This window comes from Periplaneta americana, chromosome 14 (assembly GCF_040183065.1).
Source record: "Periplaneta americana isolate PAMFEO1 chromosome 14, P.americana_PAMFEO1_priV1, whole genome shotgun sequence".
Classification (NCBI taxonomy): Eukaryota; Metazoa; Arthropoda; class Insecta; order Blattodea; family Blattidae; genus Periplaneta; species Periplaneta americana.
Window position 1 is genome coordinate 149,776,520 of NC_091130.1, and position 18,142 is coordinate 149,794,661.

General features: G+C 38.0%; 20 non-coding genes across 20 annotated transcripts; all 20 read left to right on the plus strand.

The window, feature by feature from the left end:
* The first annotated feature begins 6,689 nt into the window (after positions 1-6,689).
* Positions 6,690-6,761, plus strand: TRNAE-CUC (transfer RNA glutamic acid (anticodon CUC)). Its single transcript has one exon. It is a non-coding gene; the product is annotated as a tRNA-Glu (tRNA).
* A 551-nt stretch (positions 6,762-7,312) lies between these two features.
* On the plus strand, positions 7,313-7,384 carry TRNAE-CUC (transfer RNA glutamic acid (anticodon CUC)). The gene has a single exon. It is a non-coding gene; the product is annotated as a tRNA-Glu (tRNA).
* Positions 7,385-11,273: 3,889 nt separating this feature from the next.
* On the plus strand, positions 11,274-11,344 carry TRNAG-GCC (transfer RNA glycine (anticodon GCC)). Its single transcript has one exon. It is a non-coding gene; the product is annotated as a tRNA-Gly (tRNA).
* A 447-nt stretch (positions 11,345-11,791) lies between these two features.
* On the plus strand, positions 11,792-11,862 carry TRNAG-GCC (transfer RNA glycine (anticodon GCC)). Its single transcript has one exon. It is a non-coding gene; the product is annotated as a tRNA-Gly (tRNA).
* A 533-nt stretch (positions 11,863-12,395) lies between these two features.
* Positions 12,396-12,467, plus strand: TRNAK-UUU (transfer RNA lysine (anticodon UUU)). Its single transcript has one exon. It is a non-coding gene; the product is annotated as a tRNA-Lys (tRNA).
* A 66-nt stretch (positions 12,468-12,533) lies between these two features.
* On the plus strand, positions 12,534-12,605 carry TRNAE-CUC (transfer RNA glutamic acid (anticodon CUC)). The gene has a single exon. It is a non-coding gene; the product is annotated as a tRNA-Glu (tRNA).
* A 66-nt stretch (positions 12,606-12,671) lies between these two features.
* On the plus strand, positions 12,672-12,743 carry TRNAK-UUU (transfer RNA lysine (anticodon UUU)). Its single transcript has one exon. It is a non-coding gene; the product is annotated as a tRNA-Lys (tRNA).
* Positions 12,744-12,809: 66 nt separating this feature from the next.
* On the plus strand, positions 12,810-12,881 carry TRNAE-CUC (transfer RNA glutamic acid (anticodon CUC)). The gene has a single exon. It is a non-coding gene; the product is annotated as a tRNA-Glu (tRNA).
* Positions 12,882-12,947: 66 nt separating this feature from the next.
* On the plus strand, positions 12,948-13,019 carry TRNAE-UUC (transfer RNA glutamic acid (anticodon UUC)). The gene has a single exon. It is a non-coding gene; the product is annotated as a tRNA-Glu (tRNA).
* Positions 13,020-13,223: 204 nt separating this feature from the next.
* Positions 13,224-13,295, plus strand: TRNAE-CUC (transfer RNA glutamic acid (anticodon CUC)). The gene has a single exon. It is a non-coding gene; the product is annotated as a tRNA-Glu (tRNA).
* A 204-nt stretch (positions 13,296-13,499) lies between these two features.
* TRNAE-CUC (transfer RNA glutamic acid (anticodon CUC)) lies at positions 13,500-13,571 on the plus strand. Its single transcript has one exon. It is a non-coding gene; the product is annotated as a tRNA-Glu (tRNA).
* Positions 13,572-13,637: 66 nt separating this feature from the next.
* On the plus strand, positions 13,638-13,709 carry TRNAE-UUC (transfer RNA glutamic acid (anticodon UUC)). Its single transcript has one exon. It is a non-coding gene; the product is annotated as a tRNA-Glu (tRNA).
* Positions 13,710-13,775: 66 nt separating this feature from the next.
* On the plus strand, positions 13,776-13,847 carry TRNAE-UUC (transfer RNA glutamic acid (anticodon UUC)). The gene has a single exon. It is a non-coding gene; the product is annotated as a tRNA-Glu (tRNA).
* A 66-nt stretch (positions 13,848-13,913) lies between these two features.
* Positions 13,914-13,985, plus strand: TRNAE-UUC (transfer RNA glutamic acid (anticodon UUC)). Its single transcript has one exon. It is a non-coding gene; the product is annotated as a tRNA-Glu (tRNA).
* A 66-nt stretch (positions 13,986-14,051) lies between these two features.
* TRNAE-CUC (transfer RNA glutamic acid (anticodon CUC)) lies at positions 14,052-14,123 on the plus strand. Its single transcript has one exon. It is a non-coding gene; the product is annotated as a tRNA-Glu (tRNA).
* A 66-nt stretch (positions 14,124-14,189) lies between these two features.
* TRNAE-UUC (transfer RNA glutamic acid (anticodon UUC)) lies at positions 14,190-14,261 on the plus strand. The gene has a single exon. It is a non-coding gene; the product is annotated as a tRNA-Glu (tRNA).
* A 66-nt stretch (positions 14,262-14,327) lies between these two features.
* On the plus strand, positions 14,328-14,399 carry TRNAE-UUC (transfer RNA glutamic acid (anticodon UUC)). The gene has a single exon. It is a non-coding gene; the product is annotated as a tRNA-Glu (tRNA).
* Positions 14,400-14,465: 66 nt separating this feature from the next.
* On the plus strand, positions 14,466-14,537 carry TRNAE-CUC (transfer RNA glutamic acid (anticodon CUC)). The gene has a single exon. It is a non-coding gene; the product is annotated as a tRNA-Glu (tRNA).
* Positions 14,538-14,603: 66 nt separating this feature from the next.
* On the plus strand, positions 14,604-14,675 carry TRNAE-CUC (transfer RNA glutamic acid (anticodon CUC)). The gene has a single exon. It is a non-coding gene; the product is annotated as a tRNA-Glu (tRNA).
* Positions 14,676-15,017: 342 nt separating this feature from the next.
* TRNAE-UUC (transfer RNA glutamic acid (anticodon UUC)) lies at positions 15,018-15,089 on the plus strand. The gene has a single exon. It is a non-coding gene; the product is annotated as a tRNA-Glu (tRNA).
* Positions 15,090-18,142: the final 3,053 nt, after the last annotated feature.

The window sequence follows — 18,142 nt, forward strand, 5'->3', positions numbered from 1 at the left end:
AAAAGAAGGTGCAGTTATGGCGGTGGAGAGACAAAGGCCAACAATATGAAGGTAAGTCATTGTTTGTTTATTTTAAGGGGACACTTGTTGCTTTTAGTCAGCTGTCCGAAGACAGGTCTGAACCTCACAAGTGATATAACCAAGACGGCACCACTTATGAGGCAACTAGGCCAGAAGATAATGGGTTAGGGTGGCCAGTTCTTTTTTCCCTCCATTGCATAAATCGCCTTCTAGCTACATATTACACTAGTCAGACTTAGATGCATTCAAACAATTGTTCTTCCTCTAACACATGTCTACCGTCAAGTGAGATGTACTATCTGATACTAATAGATGTACATATCAGCCAGAACCTCAATCAGAGGATAAAGGGACACTATGATGAAATAATGGTGAAAAATTAAGGAAATACATTTTTTATGTTGTAATTATATTTGAACCTTCTAGTTTCATAATATGGTTTCATTTCCTATTTGAGAGCTCTTCAAACTGTCACATGACTTTTATATATTGTAATAGATAAAAAATAAATTGCGAAAATCAAAAAATGCTTTCTGTTGCAAGATAAACGAACCCCGTTCAAATCCAAAACCTTCACCATTCTAAGATACCATCCCGTATAATTAAATGTGGCCAAACATACGCTGCGTGAGTGACTTGAGATAAATGTGTTTTTAATACTGGTTTCTCAACTTATAAATTTTAAGCAGCTTTTTGAATACAGTAAAGCTTCTTGCACAACAGTTATTGCCAGATTAGTCTGAAACTTCTCATAGAGATCTATTAAATGTTGATAAATAAAATTGAATTAGGAATTATAAGAAATGTCAAAATATGAATTAAGTTCGACTAAACTAGCGTTGAGGTAGTTCCCTTCGTACTCCGCTTAAATATACCTTGTTATTCTTACATTATACGTTCAACTTCATCTCTAGAAAAATTCCTTATAAATTCAACGATTTTCACTTTCAAACTCACCGGAACTACCAAAGCGCTAGTATCACCTTAAGTTCCTTCGGAGCATGTTCATATTGTACTTTGATTGAAATATGCTGTAATGGTAAATTCTTGAAATTAAATATTTTATTGTGGCTCTATATTTAGACAGAGCTCAAAAAGCCAATTAATTTTTATTCCCATGACTATTTTCAAGCTTTTGAGCAAATGTGAACTAAACATTTAGAAAACTTTATCGCAAGGAGAATTTTTAGTGACGTCGATATAAAACATATTTAAGAAATATAATTTCAAAACTTTTAGTCCTAATGACACCAAATTTTGTACAGTTATTAGTATTGTAGAAATGTGTATGTAGTTTAAAATTAATTAATTTTGGTTGAAAATTGTAGAAGTTTGAAAATCTCATAAGCATTCCCTTAAATGGAGGATTATTTAGGAGGTTTTGCTCCTTAAAATGTTGCTCCTACGAATTTATGGATTCCTATGCATTTTAAAAGTATTGTTCATGTCTTGACTTAAAGAGAGGGACAAAACAGGACACTTATATTACAAAGAATATTATGAACTGAATAACAATGTTTAACTATCCACAAATAATGCTAGAAACAGTTTCAACACTTGAACATTTTAACAATCTGCAGAAAGTGAACTGCTGATGCTACTACTGCAAGAATGAGAAACATTGAATTTTTCTGATGAGTGAATTTCTTTCAAGAGTTTGGGATTACTTAACAACAGATTATGAAATTGACAGTTGACTAACACTAAACAAGAACTTCAACAGCAGCATTTGCGCCTGGTATAGCCAATGCAAAGCTCACTAACACTTCCACATATTTACACTCAATGTCTACATTTTTAAGTCATAAAATACTACATCACACCATTTTTTGTCAATATTCTATAATGCTTTCTAGATTCTATTAGCAAACGTTAAAAGTTACACCACACTTCTGTTATAAAATAGTCTGAGGTAAAACGAAACTTACTAGAGAAAACAGAAACTGAGAAAAAACAACACTTAAAAAATTGATTTATTTCTAGTCGAAGAAAATGGGATATTCGATAGTCCCGTTAAAAACAGGACGTCTGGTCATCTTATCCAACATGAATGTATATCAAAACTCATTTAGATATGTGATTTTCTTCTTCCTGTCCACTTGATCTGTCAGTCTTTATATCCTTTAATTTGATGAAACTTATACATTTTCATATGTAATTTAAATCTTCGTTTCTTGCATCTCATTTCCTATGAATGCTATCAGAAAGTTTATCTCGAATAAGTTTATTCAACTCGCCAAAAAATTTTAATGTTGTAAAATCTTGACTTGTTCCACATCTTAAAGTTTCATAAAAGCTATGGAATACAATAATAATGAAATTAAATTAAATGTATAATACTGTATTAATTCTGGTAAGAATTCAGTATTCCGCTTGTCTTGCGGGAGACTGATCTCTTATCAGTAAAATGTTGTTTCCTTGTAATAGACTATTAGTAACTTAATAAGTAAGTAAAATGATTTAATCGCTGTGAAACGTATTCTTCGGTAGTATAGTGGTCAGTATCCCCGCCTGTCACGCGGGAGACCGGGGTTCGATTCCACGCCGGGGAGGTTTGGATTTTTACTTTGCTTTTATGTAATTGACAACAAATAAGAGACATAAGCAATATCGTCGCTATCACGGTATAGGCCTATGCCTCTAGTACTTTCTGCTTCTGCATTCCACTGCATTTTTGTCTACCATGGGCTCACTTTCCAACAGGAATAGGCTGCATTTCAAGGCTGTTTTAGGGATAGGCCTACTATTTTCTTCCAGCCTGCCCACTTATACTATCCATTTCGTTTTATAAAATGTAATTTGATCTAATAGATAGATAGATATTATTTATTGTTAATAGACTTGTAGCACAAGTGTCTGACATTGTCAGTGGAATGAACTATATAAAATAGAACTAAGTACAAATTAAATTCACATACATAAATATAAATCATCTAAATTATATAAACATTTCCCAATCAAATACATTTTAATTATACTTTAAATTGAGAGTTTTTATGTTGTTCAATATCAACTGGTAGTCTATTACTCCTATATAACAGTAGACTCTATATAAGTGCAGTATATTAAGTATGGAATATTGCTAATAACTCTTTAGATATTAATTTTATGAAAAAAAAAATACCAAAAACTAAAGTTTCTGGAGATAGGCTATCTAACTAAAACTTATGCCTGTGGTCTCACAAAAGTATTGATTAATGTACAGGGTGTGGCAAAAAATAACACTCTTTTTTTTAAATGGCAGTCTATATTAAATTTTACATATTTGAAATCTCCATTCAATTTTACATACAAATAGTAGTTCGACTCAGCATAACTGATGAATAATTATATGTTATGGTTCTTTGAAAGAACTTTGAACTTCTTTCAAATACTCTGATAATGTAACACAAAATAGGGCCTAAAGGCTGAATTCATAGTCAATACTTATTGTAAGGAAACCCTTAAGCAGTTGCTTATAATCATTTCCAATTCATAAATCCCACTTAAGTGAACACTTATTCAAATAAGGTAGCTTGTCAGCTTACTCAAGTTTTTCCTCATATGTATTGTAATCAGCTGATTCGTATACAATGGATGATGATTATGATTTTGTTGAAGTTATTGAGACGTATAATGAAAATGAAAATGTGTTTCGGCAAAACAAAACATATATCAGAGATATGGAAAACCCTTTAGAGATGTACAATGACCAACAATTTAAGAGGAGATACTGTTTCGACAAGAACACTGTTGTGAATATTCTGGTGTCTCTCATTGAAATTTACAATACAACCATGAGGCTTATCGATTTCACTATTGCTGAAAATACAGGTCGCTTTGAGATTTTATGCTACAGCATCATTTCAGATAGGTTTGAGTGGTATTTTTGTTTTCGAAAAGTATTCACGTCCCAACAAAGTGTTATTTGTATTTTCGTTTGTATTCTACTCAAGGAATAAGCTGTTAAAATTTGCGTAATTATATAACTTCCACTTTGTTTACCATAAAAATAACTGAGAAATAAATTAAAATAATTTGTTTATAGGAATATTTCCGGAGTTTGTATTAAACTCAACTACAATTTTGTCCCATGTCAATTTCTTCTTTTGGAGAGAACAATTATCGGATTTTTTACTTTAGACGATATCTCAATATTTCATGAATAGTTTTTTTAGCTCACTTCTTTCTTCTTCTGTAAAATGTTTCTCGATATTTTGTATAATTTTTTAGCTCTGTAATATTTACTTGTGTATTTGTGTATGACAGTAATGCCGATTTAACAATTTGAAGGCGCTGGAAAACAATTGAATGTACGAAAGCGCTCACGTCTAGCCATGTTGTCATATTCCTTTCGATGTCAAGGGAATGCTCAGTGCATATGGAAGAGTAGCATCTCTGCAATACGATCTGAAATAAGTCATTTTATAAGGGACTACTATGAATTCGACCCTAAATGTGTGTATTTATAATGGAATAAACCATGAAAGAAACAAACCAGTAACATAACTGTTTCAGAGCATTTAGTTTCACGAGATAACAACAATGACTTAATAAGGTAAGTTATTTCCTTATTTAGCCTGTTATCATTTTCAATAGATAAGTTCCATTACTTGCGTACAATTGACACGTATTCCTCGGTAGTATAGTGGTCAGTATCCCCGCCTGTCACGCGGGAGACCGGGGTTCGATTCCCCGCCGGTTAGATTTTTAATTTAATTTTCTTTGTTCATTCATAACATATTTCACAACAGAAAATATTTTTCTCTAGTTATTGGTTATTTAACGACACTGTATTAACTACTAGGTTATTTAACGTCAATGGAATATGTGGTGATATTTGGCGAGAGGAAGCGTACTTTATATAATCTATGCTAATTGAAATGTTTGCCTACTAAAATTAAGTTATAGTTTATTACCGTGAAATGTTTCTCCCTGATTTCAAATACGTTCACCAAATGTTTCTATCACCCAAGGTTTTTTAGTTAACCATGGTTTTTTTTTTTACATTAACTGAAACTATTTCTAAAACATAAATGAAATCTATGCTGGTGAAACATTTTGTCTGTTAAGAGAGAAATTGAAGAGTCCACTGCAAGAATGATGGATGTCACTTTCTTGTCGAAAATGAACCAAGACTGTCAATGCATAACTTAAGCCATATAGAATGTACATACAGAGTTATATGGCATTAACACTGATAGTCATTGTCCAGTAATGATCGGAAAATCACAGTAAAGTTTTGAGCGCTAAGCATTTCAAACTTTCAATTGCTTCTCCTGCAAAATTTATTCCAAATTACATCCATCATTCTTGCAGTGGATTCTTCAATAATGTGATTCATTCCTATCCTCTTGTGTCCTAAGACATTTGTTGTTTTATGTTCAAAGTTCAATATACTTCTACACTTAAAAAAGTCGCTGACATGAGGAAAAAAGTTGAAAAAATTCTGCAGTTACAGTTAGAGCACAAATGAAGGTATATTACACTATACTTCGGGTCTCTGCACATGCTATCAGTGGTCATCAGCACAGTGCACCCTCGGGCTAGCGTCTCTTACCCACGGATAAGAGACTGCATTATCGTGCTTCCGTGACTGCTAGCGAGTATGCTTTCTGCCTCTCCCTTCTGCACGTCGGTGCATATTGCGATACACTGCTTACCAATTACCCATTTGAGCGGATGCTTACGACCACTGACTTATATCATAATCATGTGTGAAGTATGGTATAGTATACTGTATTTTCAGGACTCAGAAGGCTATAGTATTTTTTCTGTTGATTTCAAAAATGTTTGCCAAATTGTTTCCATCACCCAGAAATTTTGAGTAGTAATCGTATCTAGCTTCAGTACTTCAATTTTTTTGAGATTAAGATAATGTTATTATACCATTTCTATGTCAGGAACATTCTAAAAGACACAAATATAAGACTTTATGAAAATAGCCTAAGTTATATGAGAAATATATTTTCATTAGACTAACAGGTTATTTAAACTTCAGACTTTTCTGTACTAAGTAATCAACAAAAACACATTTTATTGCAAATAGAAAAACTGAAAATCAAAGTCATAAATTTCTTAATTCTCAAGGGCTTTTTTTCACTCACTTTCACTTTCACAGTTTTTACATATGTTTATGGGGGGGGGGGATTTCCCGTACCATAAATGAAGCTTATAGACAGATTTAAATAATTCATAAAAATTATAAATTCATGTCATTATGTACTTGAGACAATCTACAACTATCTGAAGTTCTGCTTATTCAGTTCAACAATTACATACTGTATATTACAGAAATGAAACCAATACTGCGATCTATTTTATCCCCCCCCCCCCGCAGTGCTAAAGTTAATAGTGCATAGGTTGGGTACTTAACTTCAATTTTTAACTGTTTTTGTTTTCCTTTATATCCCTTCCATCCACCCCTTCAGACACAATCGTATTTAATACCCTAGTGGCTAAGCGACCTGCCCTTGGGCAGTAAACGGTGAATGAAAGCGAATAGACGACAATATTCATTCTCTCTTTCCATTTTTCTCTGTCTCACTTTGTCGTATGTTTCTCTTCGAGCTTGTTTCCAAGGAACGAGATGTATGCCTATTTTTTTTTTTTCGCTAGTGGCGAAATGTTTACTTGAAGAGGATCCAAACTCCTTAGCATCTCTATAGAATGAACTTAATGCTCAACAGTCCGGTATGGTCTAGTGGTTAGGATACCTGGCTCTCACCCAGGAGGCTCGGGTTCGATTCCCGGTACCGGAATATTTTTCTTCAATTTCAACTAGAAGTTTAGTTGTATGTTCTATAATAATAAAACTGGCCAATTTAAAGATTTTGTCGATGGTTATATAGTTATAAAAATATTTTTCTTCTCTCTTCAATTTCAACTAGAATTTTAGTTGTATGTTCTATAGTAAGAGAACTGGCCAATTTATAGATTTTGTCGGTTGTTACACAGTTATAAATTTCGTTCTAGCGGCAAAGTGTTTACATGAAGAGAGTCCACATTTCTTAGCATCTCTATAGAATGAACTTAATGTTTAACAGTCCGGTATGGTCTAGATTGGTTAGAATACCTCGCTCTCACCCAGGAGGTTCGGGTTCGATTTCCTGTACCGCAATAGTTTTCTTCTCTCTTCAGTTTCAACAAGAATTTTAGTTGTAGGCTACGTACTGTAGTAAGAAAACTGGTCAATTTAAATATTTTGTCGATGGATACACAGTTATAAATTTCGTTCTAGTTGCGAAATGTTTACATAAAGAGAGTCCAAATTTCCTTAACATCTCTGCAGAATGAACAGAACACTCAACAGTCCGGTATGGTCTAGTGGTTAGGATACCTGGCTCTCACCCAGGAGGCTCGGGTTCGATTCCCGGTACCGGAATATTTTTCTTCTCTCTTCAGTTTCAACAAGAATTTCAGTTTTATAGGTACTGTAGTAAGGAAGCTGTTCAATTTAAAGATTTTGTCGATTGGTACATAATTCTAAATTTATAGTTTTCGCTGTATTTTTAGCGTAATTATAAATAATTGCAGCTGTATTTTAGTTATATAAATTAAATTGTATGAGTCAGTATCTGTCATTGTGACTAACTATACTCCTTGTGATATAGTCTACTGCCGGAAATAAAAAAATCATCTCCCTATTATCATTTTTTTAAGTTTGTTATTTACGACACTTTATCACAGCTATGGTTAGATAACGTCTGAATGAGATGAAGGTGATAATACTAGCGAGAGAGTCCAGCTCCAAAATTTATCCAGCAGTTGCTCTTAACGGGTTGAGAAAAAAAAACCGGAAAAATCCTCAACCAGGTAAATTGTCCCAACCAGGTTTTGAACCCGGGTCTGCTAGTTTCATATTTTCTATTATTATTAGTTTCTTTTATAGAAGAATTTTAAGCAAACTATAGTCCCGACGCTGTTATTTCCGGCGTGACTCCGCTTCTTTGCTTACGTTTATTGGGTTATTTTACGACGCTGTATCAACATCTAGGTTATTTAGCGTCTGAATGAAATGAAGGTGATAATGCCGGTGAAATGAGTCCGGGGTCCAGCACCGAAAGTTACCCAGCATTTGCTCGAATTGGGTTGACGGAAAACCCCGGAAAAAACCTCAACCAGGTAACTTGCTCCGACCGGGATTCGAACCCAGGCCACCTGGTTTCGCGGCCAGACGCGCTGACCGTTACTCCACAGGTGTGGACTCTTTGCTTACGTCTTAGAAAGTGAAGGCTCTATAAAGTCTAGGTATAATAGTATCATTCGCCATTTTTGTTCTTTCGTTGCCGAGCTACCATACGAGGAATCTATTTGCCACACCGTTAAACATTATCATGACGTAGCTCCTATGATAATAAATCATGTAATTTAGCAAATAATTGAGCGGCAAATAACGTCTTCGTGTGCTTTCTACGAACGCCAACGAAAGAGCTAAAATGGTGGACGATTATATTAAGTATTTATCGAGGCTTAAGGAATGAATCAGCGAATCACAAGACGCACAAGTTTAATGTACCCGACCAACAACGCGATTGACTGCCGGAAATTAGAGCGACGGGACTATAGGACGAGCATCTATTAAAAGTGTTCTGATTGGCTGCGTGAGACCCATTTTATTAGAGCGATCTGTAGCGGAAGTAGCAGAAGTATGTTGCTAACTTTTGAAAAGTTGAAGGGAAATCTCGCCTCCATCACTTAACTATCTCCTCATCTAACCCCATCTAACTTTGTCACAGTCCTCGCCTCTCGGCTTTTGGTTCAGGGAAAATACTCGTCTTTATTTACGATAACCTTCATTATACTTTTGACCCAGGGAAAATACATTTTATTTACTGTAGAATGTATGGAAGGAAATATGTATGGTGAATGTCACCAGCACTACAGTGCTCGCTTCTCATTGGATACTGTAACAGACAACTTTTTTGTGCATCGTAGCTTTCATGGTCGTACGGTGTAAGAAATCAAAGGATAACAAATACGGATAGGAACAAGTAAAATAAATGGGTCAATCTTGAGCATTCAACAGCCACTGAACGAATATTGCACACTTTTATCACTGCCAATGTTGCGCTATAAACCAATTTTCAATACTTTCATCACAAACGACAACACATTTCAAATCTTATTGTATCATATATATATATATATATATATATATATATATATATATATATATATATATATATATATATATATAGAATTATTACTACATTAACACATTTAGAATAAGTTATCACGAAATACATACTAGGTTCAAAAAGTTCCCGGAATTTGCTAGCATCATAGAAACAACGTACCTTAAACACTATTCTACAGCATTCCCTTCAAAATAGTTGCCTTCCGCAACAACACACTTTTGCCAACGCGTGTAGAGTTCTTGGAAGCAGGCCTGGAAGCCATTTTGTGAAACCCGTCTTAGTGCTCTCGTCGCGTTTGCGATAATCTCTTCAGCATTGAATCTCCGTCCTTTCAGATGACTTTTCAGACGGGGAAACAGAAAGTAATCAGGTGGTGAGAGATCAGGAGAGTATGGTGGGTGATCCAAAGCAGTTATGTTGTGCCTGGCAAGAAAATTCTTTACAATAATTGCGCGATGAGCAGGTGCATTGTCATGCATAAGGAACCAGTTGTTTTCTACCCACTTTTCTGGACGTTTCCTTCTCACTGTGTCCCAGAGGCGACGGAGGGTTTCTACGTACAATTCTTTCGTTACAGTACTTCCTTCTGGAATGAACTCATGGTGCATGAGACCCTGAGAGTCGAAGAAAACTTCCAACATAACTTTGCTTTAAGTGTGCTTAAATGCGACAGGCTCATGTCAGTAGATTTACTGGCATGTGAAAGAACTCCTGCGGGACAAAATTCCGGCACATCCGGCGATGCTGATATAACCTCTGCAGTTGCGAGCGTCGTTAAATAAAACATAACATTTAAAATAACTTTGCCTTTGGAAGTGTCCCTAGGAAATTTTTGCTTCCGAGGAGATGTTTTCGATTTCCACTCAGATGACTGTCGTTTAGGGACTGGGTCGTACAAGTAGCACCAGTTTCATTTTGTTTAAGAAATCACCATCTTCATCAGCCATACTGATCATGTCCCCAGCAAAACACAGAACTTGATGTTTGTACTTTGCTCTGTGGACATAATTACAAAATGCGACGAACAAACAAAACACTATGATAAACAATTGCCTACAACTCAAAACCAATAATTGCCATTATCAGCAAACTTTAAGGAAATGACATCATGAATGTTACCAACAAAACAAATGTATAATATCCCTTGTTATATATTAATACGAAAAATGGTAGTAAAATTCCGGGAACTTTTTGAACCTAGTAGTATGTGAAATGTAATTATTATGAAAGTCCCAATATTCATCTTAGAATTAATATGATCCACTTCCACTAGATAGCAACCGACACGATTGGCAGAGCCGGCAATACTTGAAAACGAAATGATACTAAATGTGAGGAATGTTACTACAGGTGTGTATTTTTTTATTTTATTGGGTTATTTTACGACGCTGTATCAACATCTAGGTTATTTAGCGTCTGAATGATATGAAGGTGATAATGCCGGTGAAATGAGTCCAGGGTCCAGCACCGAAAGTTACCCAGCACTTGCTCGTATTGGGTTGAGGGAAAACCCCGGAAAAAACCTCAATCAGGTAACTTGCCCCGACCGAGATTCGAACCCGGGCCACCTGGTCTCGCAGCCAGACGCGCTGACCGTTACTCCACAGGTGTGGACCTACAGGTGTGTAGTATTATGTGACAGGTTAGGTTAGGTTTGATTAGGTGTGTATTATGTGACAGGTTAGGTTAGATTTAATTAGGTTTGTAGTATTATGAGAGAGGTTAGGTTAGATTAGGTGCGTAGTATTATTACTATGTTGGCGACACTGAAACTCACTGTTACATTAAAAAAATATGGCGGTATTCTTCGTATACGCACGACGATTTTCGTATATAAGTAAGGTACGTATTTAGGGCGGGTTAGGTGGGCTTATAGCTCTCCCACTGATCACATCTATTTCTACTAATCAATACTATAAATCCAAGGCATTTTCAATGTATTTTATCAAGTTTCTAAAGTGGCTGGGACATAAGAAAGATTCACCAACAAATGCATTACATGCATAAACTGGACTTCAGCAAGTAAAGTTTCGTTATAGGCAGAATTCTGTTAAAGGTCTGCTGTTAGTTGATAACTAAATAAATAAACTTGACTGAATATTATATACAGTGATTTCATGCTTCCGCTCCCAAGCATCGGTGGTTCAGTGGTAGAAAGCTCGCCTGCCACGCGGGCGGCCCGGGTTCGATTCCCGGCCGATGCAGGTTTTGTTATTATATTGGAATCTGTTCTGTTACCTCTAATGGAAATCATAATCGGGGCTTGCAGCCCCGACACCCCGCTTTTTTTTCACCATGTGCTACACGTCGGATCATCATCGGGGATTCTTTCATCATGTGCTACACGTCGGAGATCGTGGGAATCCGAGATCGTCAGTAGCCCCAATATGATGTTCACGCAGATCGTCAGTGCCCGCCATGATGTTTCGAGTGGCGCGTGTCTCGTATGTAGCGAGATTGAGCGTGAGAACGCGAGAGAGTAGCTTGTTGCAAGGTAGGTGTGTTGGGGGAAGAGGGGAAGGGTCAATCCGTGTTCTGGAGTTTATCCTGTTTTGTTGTGAGGAACATGCCCCCAAGGTTTGTCGAAGTATTTCTGAAACATTCTGTATAAAGCATGAATACATTTTGTTATTTCGAATGTCTTAGCATGAGCATCGGTGGTTCAGTGGTAGAATGCTCGCCTGCCACGCGGGCGGCCCGGGTTCGATTCCCGGCCGATGCAATTTTTGTCGTAATATTCGAAGCGGTTCTAATTCTTTTTTAACGAGAGCGCTTTATGTAATTTTTGTCCGTCACTGTGCGTCTTTTCGAAGCAAAGCTGAAAAACAGGGTTACACAAATCCCGGGCGCCAGATTGCCATGGCGGCTAAAAGTATTTATGTGGCATCTGACTTTTTTTTTATTGAGTTCAACCATTTTAAGACTTCAGTTTCTTTTATGTGGCTATGACTAATGGATGATGTTGAGAAAACCGGTCATAGGAAGAACTTCGAATGTATTTATTAGATTAATATTGCTACAGACTATTCCTTGCACATATCCAGATTGTCACCCATCGTATACAGGTTCAGTGCAGAGCACAGAGTTGTTTTTAAGAGCGAGTGTTGTATTGTGTAGACAGATAAAAATCAATTTTGTTTAATATACAATATTATTTCAGCAAATGTATATAATTACCTTACTTCGACCAATTTTCTACATAGCAATACTTCAACATTTTCCTTGTGTACTCTTCTTTAAAGACAACAGCCACGCTCCGGTATGGTCTAGTGGCTAGGATACCTGGCTTTTACCCAGGAGGCTCGGGTTCGATTACCGGTACCGGAATGTTTTGTACACAGCAATAGTTCAGCATTTTCCTTGTGTACTCTTCTTTAAAGACAACAGTCACGCTCCAGTATGGTCTAGTGGCTAGGATACCTGGCTCTCACCCAGGAGGCTCGGGTTCGATTCCCGGTACCGGAATGTTTTGTACACAGCAATACTTCAGCATTTTCCTTGTGTACTCTTCTTTAAAGACAATAGCCATGCTCCGGTATGGTCTAGTGGCTAGGATACCTGGCTTTTACCCAGGAGGCTCGGGTTCGATTTTCGGTACCGGAATGTTTTATACACAGCAATACTGCAACATTTTCCTTGTGTACTCTTCTTTAAAGACAACAGCCACGGTCCGGTATGGTCTAGTGGCTAGGATACCTGGCTCTCACCCAGGAGGCTCGGGTTCGATTCCCGGTACCGGAATGTTTTATACACAGCGATACTTCAGCATTTTCCTTGTGTACCCTTCTTTAAAGACAACAGACACACTCCGGTATGGTCTAGTGGCTAGGATACCTGGCTTTCACCCAGGAGGCTCGGGTTCGATTTTCGGTACCGGAATGTTTTATACACAGCAATGATTCAACATTTTCCTTGTGTACTCTTCTTTAAAGACAACAGCCACGCTCCGGTAGGGTCTAGTGGCTAGGATACCTGGCTTTCACCCAGGAGGCTCGGGTTCGATTTTCGGTACCGGAATGTTTTATACACAGCAATACTGCAACATTTTCCTTGTGTACTCTTCTTTAAAGACAACAGTCACGCTCCGGTATGGTCTAGTGGCTAGGATACCTGGCTCTCACCCAGCAGGCTCGGGTTCGATTCCCGGTACCGGAATGTTTTATACACAGCGATACTTCAGCATTTTCCTTGTGTACCCTTCTTTAAAGACAACAGTCACGCTCCGGTATGGTCTAGTGGCTAGGATACCTGGCTTTCACCCAGGAGGCTCTGGTTCGATTTTCGGTACCGGAATGTTTTATACACAGCAATACTGCAACATTTTCCTTGTGTACTCTTCTTTAAAGACAACAGCCACGCTCCGGTATGGTCTAGTGGCTAGGATACCTTGCTCTCACCCAGGAGGCTCGGGTTCGATTCCCGGTACCGGAATGTTTTATACACAGCGATACTTCAGCATTTTCCTTGTGTACCCTTCTTTAAAGACAACAGTCACGCTCCGGTATGGTCTAGTAGCTAGGATACCTGGCTTTCACCCAGGAGGCTCGGGTTCGATTCCCGGTACCGGAATGTTTTGTACACAGCAATACTTCAGCATTTTCCTTGTGTATTCTTCTTTAAAGACAACATTTACCCTCCGGTGTGGTCTAGTGGCTAGGATACCTGGCTTTCACCCAGGAGGCTCGGGTTCGATTCCCGGTACCGGAATGTTTTATACACAGCGATACTTCAGCGTTTTCCTTGTGTATTCTTCTTTAAAGACCACAGTCACGCTCCGGTATGGTCTAGTGGCTAGGATACCTGGCTTTCACCCAGGAGGCTCGGGTTCGATTCCCGGTACCGGAATGTTTTGTACACAGCAATAGTTCAGCATTTTCCTTGTGTACTCTTCTTTAAAGACAACAGTCACGCTCCGGTATGGTCTAGTGGCTAGGATACCTGGCTCTCACCCAGGAGGCTCGGGTTCGATTCCCGGTATCGGAATGTTTTATACACAGCAATACTTCAGCATTTTCCTTGTGTATTCTTCTTTAAAGACAACATTTACCCTCCGGTGTGGTCTAGTGGCTAGGATACCTGGCTTTCACCCAGGAGGCTCGGGTTCGATTCCCGGTACCGGAATGTTTTATACACAGCGATACTTCAGCGTTTTCCTTGTGTATTCTTCTTTAAAGACCACAGTCACGCTCCGGTATGGTCTAGTGGCTAGGATACCTGGCTTTCACCCAGGAGGCTCGGGTTCGATTCCCGGTACCGGAATGTTTTATACACAGCAATACTGCAACATTTTCCTTGTGTACTCTTCTTTAAAGACAACAGCCACGCTCCGGTATGGTCTAGTGGCTAGGATACCTGGCTCTCACCCAGGAGGCTCGGGTTCGATTCCCGGTACCGGAATGTTTTTTACACGGCGATACTTCAGCATTTTCCTTGTGTACTCTTCTTTAAAGACAACAGGCACGCTCCGGTATGGTCTAGTGGTTAGGATACCTGGCTCTCACCCAGGAGGCTCGGGTTCGATTCCCGGTACCGGAATGTTTTGTACAAAACAATACTTCAGCATTTTCCTTGTGTACTCTTCTTTAAAGACAACAGGCAGGCTCCGGTATGGTCTAGTGGCTAGGATACCTGTCTCTCACCCACGAGGCTCGGGTTCGATTCCCGGTGCCGGAATGTTTCGTACACAGCAATACTTCAGCATTATCCTTGTGTACTCTTCTTTAAAGACAATAGCCGTGCTCCGGTATGGTCTAGTGGCTAGGGTACCTGGCTTTCATTCAAGAGGCTCTGGTTCGATTCCCGGTATCGGAATGTTTTATACACAGCAATACTTCAAATTTTCATTGTGTACTCTTCTTTAAAGACTAAAAGTAACGCTCCGGTATGGTCTAGTGGCTAGGATACCTGGCTTTCACCCAAGAGGCTCGGGTTCGATTCCCGGTACCGGAATGTTTTATACACAGCTATACTTCAACATTTTCCTTGTGTACTCTTCTTTAAAGAAAACCGCTACGCTCCGGTATGGTCTAGTGGCTAGGATACCTGGCTTTCACCCAGGAGGTTCGATTTCGATTCCTGGTAGCGGAATATTTTATACATAGCAATACTTCATCATCTCCTTTGTGTACTTTTCTTTAAAGACAAAAGTCACGCTCCTGTATGGTATAGTACTCTAGTGGCTAGGCTACTTGGTTTTCATCCAGAAGGCTCGGGTTCGATTGCCGTTTCAGAAGTGCTTTATACACATCAATATTTCTTCATTATGTCCTTTGTGCATTCGTCTTTAAAAGGAATATTCTTCTGATATTATATAGTGGCTAGGGTGCCTCGCTTTCATTCAGGAGTCTTGGGTTCGATTGCTGGTACAGAAATATTTATCCTTTATCTGTTCAGTCCAATAAGGATTTCATTTGTACTGTGGTAAGAAACTGATCAATTTATGGCTACGTATATTCAGATTGCAAAAAATGTCATCTCATTTCTTAGGTATTTTCCGTGTAGTGACAAATTACTATCTTACATTGTTTCTAGAAATGAATTATTACGAATCATTAGTTGTCAATGGAAAGTGCTACAATTCGTATCATTTAATTTTCTGTCAGAAACATTGTATGAATTTCCTACGGTAAAGTATTCGAAGTCGGAGTAATTTCATAGAAAATAATAAAATATATGTGTTCATCTTGTATCGGGTGGAAAAATTATCAATTATGGATATCTTCGTCGTCGTCATCATCATCATCATCATCATTATCATCATCATCATCATCATCATCATCATCATCATCATCATCATGTATCACTACCTACCTTCTAATAATAAAAGTCAGTTGTTATTTAGGTTCTCTTTACATCCCTTTGAATGTCTTCGATTCTCCTTTCAGACTACGTAACACACTTTAGAATTCGAGGACGTCCAGTTTTTCGAGGATTTTTGCTGGGGTGAAGGGAGGTCTATGTGTGGTGCCGAGCATCCTGCCTCATTCTAGTGCCGAGGTTTTTGTAAGTATGCAGCTCTACCTTCACGTCTCCATACGACTTCATGCTGTGTTGTAATTGTTTGTAAGAAACACAGACGTTAGGTCCTTTTTATAATGTCCACAATTTTAATGTCCATTGCATTAAAGTCCATTACACTATGTCTATGAATAAATAAATAAATAAATAAATAAATACATAAATAAATAGATAGATAGATAGATAGATAGATAGATAGATAGATAGATAGATAGATAGATAGATAGATAGATAGATAGATAGATAGATAGATAGATAGATAGATAGATAGATAGGCAGGCAGGCAGGCAGGCAGGCAGGCAGGCAGGCAGGCAGGCAGGCAGGCAGGCAGGCAGGCAGGCAGGCAGGCAGGCAGGCAGGCAGGCAGGCAGGCAGGCAGGCAGGCAGGCAGGCAGGCAGGCAGGCAGGCAGGCAGGCAGGCAGGCAGGCAGGCAGGCAGATAGATAGATAGATAGATAGATAGGTAGATAGATAGATAGATAGATAGATAGATAGATAGATAGATAGATAGATAGATAGATAGATAGATAGATAGATAGATAGATAGATAGATAGATAGATAGATAGATAGATAGATAGATAGATCCACTTTATTTTAGTCCAATTACACAAATGTTATGTCCACATTTTTACGTCCACTACATGATTGTACAATAGATTTTGTCCATCTACAAATTTACTTCAGTTCCCTAATCAATCTCATCTGCCTGTTCATCTTCATACAGCTTCAGATGATAACTAATAGTTTTGAGGTAAGTTCTGATGTGTCCTTCTTCGTTGTAGTAGTTGTAATTCCGAACAATCTCTTCTACTCGACTTAAATTTTGTAGGTACTATCTTTTAATAGGGTGTCGCACATTCAAATGCCCGCCAAGCAATTGGATTATTATAATTTCATTATTCCTTTGGTTTTTCTTGATAAATTCCATGAATTTCCAAACCGACGCGTGATGTGTGACGATGTGTTTCTGAAAGCGGTTGTGCCAGCCCTCGACTACGTTAGTTGTTCGATGTTGTCTTGCCAGAACCTGATTATAAGTGTTCCATATTTCAGGTGCGAATCTAGGTGGCATTGCTCTTCTTGTTCCTCGAGGTGTTCCTCGGATGTAAGTTCTTTCCATGTACAATGCTAACTCCATTACGTCAGGCTCAATATTATCTACAGGCTCAATATTATTTATAAGGGTATCAAACACAGCCTTAACATCTTCCAGAGGTACAAAAGGAATTGACATGAAAGTGGACTTAAATAAAAGTGGACATAAATGAAAGTGAACTAAAATAAAAGTGGACATAACAGTCATGGACCCAAAAAATGGACGCACACAAAATGTGGACGTAAATGAAAGTGGACAAAAATATTAGAGGACATAAGTCATAAGGACATGGTTTCAATGGACTTAACGTCTTGGAAGCGTTTGTAAAATGAAAATAGTTTATTACAATTTATATTTGCAATTGTTCACCACATCACAGTGCTGGAGTGATGATTTAACTTAATAGGTGATATGTAGTGGGAATGCCTATCGCTAAACGAATTGAAACTATTCACGAGCTAGATTTCCTCAACCATGTCTCATTACAACTAGTGGTAGTCAGTCAGGAGCTCTTCCAACCAGAGACATTTAGGGTGAATCCGATTCGAATCCTGTGTAATTTAAATACCCAACCCTTGTCGCGAAAAGCAGCTAATAGAAGTGAACTTTTTTGTGGAGGAGGAAACTTGTTTACTTTGCTTTTACAATAATAACCTGTAAAAATTACCTTTGGGAAAATGGAATTAGAGAGGCACTACAGAAGAGGGGACTATCTGTGAGATAAGCAGTCACCTTAACTGTGGATAGTAGATGGAAATCTCTTGTATTCTCGACACCGAAAAGATATAAACGATATCTGACTGCATTTCTCTGACTGTGTAAAGGCTGATTCACAATAAACCGGGAAAGAGAACCAGAATGAAAACGAGAAGCAGAGGACTTGAATAT